This window comes from Eulemur rufifrons, chromosome 2, assembly GCF_041146395.1.
Source record: "Eulemur rufifrons isolate Redbay chromosome 2, OSU_ERuf_1, whole genome shotgun sequence".
In the NCBI taxonomy this organism is placed as follows: domain Eukaryota; kingdom Metazoa; phylum Chordata; class Mammalia; order Primates; family Lemuridae; genus Eulemur; species Eulemur rufifrons.
In genome coordinates this window covers 48,356,025-48,362,059 of record NC_090984.1, presented here as the reverse complement: position 1 = coordinate 48,362,059, position 6,035 = coordinate 48,356,025, and positions in this window count along the sequence as shown.

Below are 6,035 nucleotides of genomic sequence, written 5' to 3'. Positions count from 1 at the left end.
AAGGGAACCCATGATATGGTGTTAACTGGGGCGAAAAATCAGATACAAAAACGGTGCAGCTGTTCTCACTCCTATGTGGGAGCTAAAATAGTTGAGCTCCTAGAAGTAAAGAGTAGAACTGTGGTTATTGGAGGCTGGAAAGGGTTGGCAGGAGGGGAGATAGGGAGAGGTTGGTTAAGGGATACAGACTTATAGCTAGGTAGGAGCAATAAGTTCTAATGTTCTCTAGCGCCATAGGGTGACTAGACTTAACAATAATTTATTGTATATTTTCAAATAGCTAGAATAGAAGATTTTGAATAGTCCCAACACAAAGAAATGCTAAGTGTTTGAGATGATGCTAATTACCCTGATTTGATCATTACACAATATACACATGTATTGAAATATCACTCTGTACCCATAAATTTGTACAATATTACATGTCAATTAAAAATAAAACAAAATAAAACTTTAAAAACCAATGCAGGCTGGGCTCAGTGGCTCACACCAGCAATCCTAGCACTTTAGGAGGCCAAGGAGAGAGGATCATCTGAGGCCACGAGTTTGAGATCAGCCTGAGCAAGAGTGAGAGCATGTTTCTACCAAAAATAGAAAAATTAGCCAGTGTGGTGGCATGTGCCTATAATCCCAGATACTTGGGAAGATGAAGCAGGAGGATCGCTTGAGCCCAGGAGTTTGAGGCTGCAGTGAGCTATGATGACACCACTGCATTCTACCCTGGGCAACAGAGCAAGACTCTGTCTCAGAAAAAAAAAAAAAAAAAAATTTTTTTTTTTAAAACCAGTGTAGTTTATCTCAATGGTATTAAATGGTATTAAAATTGTTATTTACACAGATAGACCCATTTTAAAAAGATGGAAGAAAGTATAACAAACTGTGGCTGTGTAAGATCAGTGAGATTGTAAATGATTGTTATTTCCTTTTTTATATTTTACTGAATTTTTTTAAAATTCCGCAGTAGGAGTGTATGATGTTTTAACCAGAGAGGGGAAAAACCCCATTTTTAAAAAGAGAAAGTGGGAAAAGGAGTAGGAAGATTATGGCAGGAGATACGGACGTGTGTATATGTGTTTACCAGATTCACAGTTTAAAGAGAGAGGCAGAAGTACCCATTCAGCACTCCTGGAGGAGGAATTTAGTTTGGTCAAAGAATAAGTGCTGCAGAGAAAACTTACAGCTACTTAAACATTTACTGATCATTGTCAAAGGTATGTAAGAAGTGCCTAATTCCCTGAGTTAATCTGTGTGATTCATCGCAAATTCATACACCTATTGTGACCAAAGCTTACTGTCACATCCTCTGCCTTTTTTAATGTGTTCGCTGTATTTGGGAAATGGTCCTCAGCTGACACATTAAACTCGCTCATTGCCAAGTGTTTACTGAGCACCCTGTGAGCCTTATTTTGTCAAAGTTACTGTCCTTTGGCTCAGAAAAATAACTGGTTACTGGTGCCAAGAATCTCTTGTTGTAGACATATATGCTGTTTTGAGAAAGGCAGAATCATTTAAAATAATTTTTTTAGTAATACAATTCCTAATCATATTAAAAATATTTTGAACATAGATTTTTTTTTAATTGTACAGAAGTATGTACATTTTGTTAAATTTTCTTCCTGTTATGTTGTCTGTGCACTGGTGGGTTTTTTCCCATAGCTGCAATCATACTGTGTCTTGAAGACAGTATTTCTTTAAAGTGAGAATTTCCATATAAAACAATTTGCCATCCTATTTGTGGTGTTTTTTTGTTTTTTTTTTTTTTTTGAGACAGAGTCTTACTCTGTTGCCCAGGCTAGAGTGCCGTGGTGTCAGCCTAGCTCACAGCAACCTCAAACTCCTGGGCTCAAGCCATCCTCCTGCCTCAGCCTCCCGAGTAGCTGGGACTACAGGCATGTGCCACCATGCCCGGCTAATTTTTTTCTATATATATTTTCAGCTGTCCAGATGATTTCTTTCTATTTTTAGTAGAAACAGGGTCTGGCTCTTGCTCAGGCTGGTCTCGAACTCCTGAGCTCAAACGATCCACCTGCCTTGGCCTCCCAGAGTGCTAGGATTACAGGCGTGAGCCACCACGCCCGGCCTTGCCATCCTATTTGAAAATACAGCTTTAACAATGTCATAACTTTTGCCTTGTGAAAATAAGCTTTCACATCTCAAATATTATTTGTTTATTTCAACCCTCAATTTTCATCTGGGGGCTTAGAGGGGAGGAGAGTTTTCTCCATGTCAAAATAAAAGTAACCACAATATTATTGGTATCATTCAGGTTAACTGGAGAAGTTCCATTTGATCAATCCTAAGGCCCCCATTATAAGACGGATGAATTTCCACTGCTGCTTCCATTCCTTCTTCATTCAGTTTGCTCCTCTAGGGAGAAGCACCAGAAAGACACTGTGATCTGTGATGTGCCACTGAAGGATGAGAGATGGAGTGAGAAAGGCATTCCAGGCCGAAGGCACAGCATGAGCAACAGTGGGACAACTAGGGCTTCTGAAACTGGCACAGGACTGCCTGCAGCAACCAAGATTCACTTTATAAAGTAATTGTGTTCAATAGGGAGAAAAAGAAAGAGTCAGAGGCTTGAGAGTTTCAGACTTGCAAAATCAATGCTATTTGTCCTGCACTGCTTTTAGATATTAGAGTTTTATAGCTGTGAGTGATTTGTTTTAAAACCTAAACATCACTGATCAAATTGAACTTTTTATGACCCCTAGATTTTTTTCATACCACTACCCTTCATTGGTTTCTTACCCATTACTGTCTTCCCTACCTGGCACTCTAGCTAATCCACTGGATAGGGCAGCTAATTTTTTAATTAATAATCCTTCAGAAGGTGAGATTTATGTTGAGTGAAAGAACATATGTCAAGACTTGCTGCTAAGCTGCCCAAGAAGACATTCATAGAGTCTGGCCTTATTCTCATTCATTGTTGTCAGTGCTCCTGGCCTGATTATTCTCAGGGAACTGATGATGTTATATCCAATGTAAATTAATTAGGTCATACCCCTACTTAAAACTCATCAACAGCTTGAATTGCTCCAGAGTCTAAAATCTTAACAGGTCCTCAGGTTCTACCATCTTATTTTACCCTTACAACATCTCCGGCCATATCACCTATTACTCTCCCTCTCACTAGCATGCTGATGATCTTTTGTTTGTTTGCCCAGTTACAAAATTCCCAAATTAAAGTCTTTCCCCAGGCCATTTCCTTTCCTGGCCATTCTTTCTACCCTCTTCTCAGACTCAGCTGAGATGTCACTTCCTCATAGCTTTTCCTAGTAGCTGAGGTCCCCGTGTTTACTCTCTTGGAACAGTACAATTCTCCTTCACAGCACTCATCAGACTCTAAATAATCATTTATATAATTTGTCTTGCCTGTTTTCTATGTGTCACTCAGATGACACATGAACAGGCTAAGCCATCTACAAAGTAAAGCCAATTTTCTAGGATATCTGAATTATAACACCACCAGTCCTTCCCCTATGAAATTAGCTGGAAGTTGAGTATTTTCTGGGGTCTCCTCCCCAGAAGTCCCAGAGAATCCCCAGAGTTGCTTACTTTTGTCCACAGATAGGTCCTGCTTTTGTACCAGTTGGTATCTGCTTGGAGAAGGAAAACTCAGCTGCACTCTTCAAGGATGGGTCGACTGGCTCTGCCAGGCTAGATATTCTTGGCCAACTCCACAAGCTTGGGAGGATTACAGAGGCCTTCAGTTATATAGCCAGGAGGGTGAGGCAGGAGGGGTTGGTGAGCTCAGCCACACCCTGTGCCTAGGATCGGCTCTGGAGCCCCTGCTGTTGAGTTGTGGGTTCCTATCCAGAAAGCCCCTTCCTGGTGGTTAGCCACACCCATCTTGTCCTCACCTGCCTGTCTGATCTCAGCCTGGAACTCCCCGGACCATCACATTTGTTTTAATAACTAAATTCTCAAGATGGCCACACATGGTGGCAAGCACCTATATTCCCACCTACTCAGGAGGCTGAGGCAGGAGGATCTCTTGAGCCCAGGAGTTGGAGGCTGCAGTGTGCCATGATTGTGCCTAGAACTAGCCACTGCACACTGTAGCAAGGGCAACATGGCAAGGCTCTCTCTTTTTTAAAAAAGTAAAGAATAAAATGTCCACAGAAGGTAGCCATGGTTGGTCCCCCAATCCCCCTTTTTTTCTAGGATGCTCTTCTACCCCTTTAAAGGGGTAGAAGAGGGGGCTTTAAAGGGGTAGAAGAGGGGGAGTAATAGAGGAGTTTTGCCCAGCTTCTCTACCTAAAACCTGGGGTAGAGGTTAATGCCTAATTCTGCTACCAACAACCCCATGAGCTTGTCTGGCCAAATATTCTCATTCTTTCTGTAGATAGGGAAGACTATTGGGAGATTCCTGCAGTATCCAGGTAAGAAATAATGAAGACTTGGGCCAGGGTAGCGGCATTAGAGATGTTCTCAGTGGAGGATTCTAGAGGCATCAGAAGGTAAGGTTGACAGGCTATGGTGATTACTTGAATATGTGGAGTGAGGAAAAACAAGATGTTATGAGTCCTAAGGTTCCCAGCTCCATGCTCTGGGTGATGCTTCCCTCTGAAATAGGAAACACTGGGTGAGGACCAGGTTTGGGGAATAGCGGAGTCAGATCATGAGCCAGGTTCAGGATGAGTGGTTCAGTTTGAGAGGCACGTAAGACATACAGCAGAGAGGTTGATTAGGCTGCTGAACAGATGGATCTGGAGTTTGGAGGAAAGGTGTGAGTTAGAGACAAATAGTCTTTGGGAGTCAAAGGTTTGGGTGAGGGCACCAGGGGAGAAGTTATAGAGTGAGAAGAAAAGGGAACCTGGAATGGATCCTTGAGAAACTCCATCATTTAAAGGTTGGGTAGAGGAGGATAAGTAGGCAATGGAGGGTGAACAGCAGCCAGGGAAGTAGGAGGAAAACCAGGGGTTGATTATCCCAAGAAGCCAAAGAAAAACAGGGGTTTTTCATCCATATAAAGCACTGCCAAGCAATCAAATAACACAAATTCTGAAGAGTATTCATTAGCTTGTAGTTTGGAGGCTACTGGTGCCTTAGTGAGAGAGATTTTGATGGCCTGATGGCAGGAGAGGAAAAGATATTGGACAGAGTTGGGGACTGCTTTGGAGAGGAGGAAATAGAGACAGTGAATTTAGGCGAAGTTGAGGATTGACTTCCTTTCCTTTGGCCAGGCTTCATTTTCATTCTTTTAAAAATTACCAGTGAAGGGAGAGTTTCAAGACACCAAGAGGCAGAGGCCAGTTGCAGGGAATCATTTTATTGTCCCTTTATTTTCTACTAAAATATTCCATAATATTTAAATATTACCCATCTTTGTTTCAACCCTCTGTGAATGAGGTTTCAGGGTGGTTTTTTTTTTTTTTTCCCCCCTCCTTCTTTTTTTCCCAAATGTCCAAGTGAATCTGGATCCCTCACTTTATGGGAGAAAAGACCCTCAGAGTTTCTCACACTTTGGCGATTCCTTCAAAGAGACGATGATATGATGTGTAGCCATAACATTGGAATTAAACCCCACTCCCTCACTGGAGACCATTTCACTGGACAGGTCTTGCACTATTTTAAAATTCTAACCTAAAAGAGCAAGTTATCATGATTCAGATATAACCTTCTTACTAAAATTCTGAAGCATTACATATTTCATTTGTGGCAACATAAGAAAGTTACCATCTGAGAAAGATGCAGCAGATCTTGGTATAATGTGCTTTTATTTATTTATTTTGTTTTTCCCCCCAAAGAAAGAGAAACTTCTTACCTATATGGTGAATATCAGGAGAACTTCAGGCCTATAAGAAGGAATTTGACCAATAGTGTCCCCAAATAACAAATCTTTCAAAAGATTTGGTTGTGAGGGAAGGGTAGTACCTGGAGAAGTCAAAGGAGGAACTTTTCCCTAATGTCTGAGAATTAAGCATGATTAAGTGTTGATAGGAAAGAATGAGTAGGAAGGGATTGATTAAAAGATACTGGAAAGAGAAGGAAAATCCAGGGACCTCAAACTCAAATGTCCAAGGGGACAG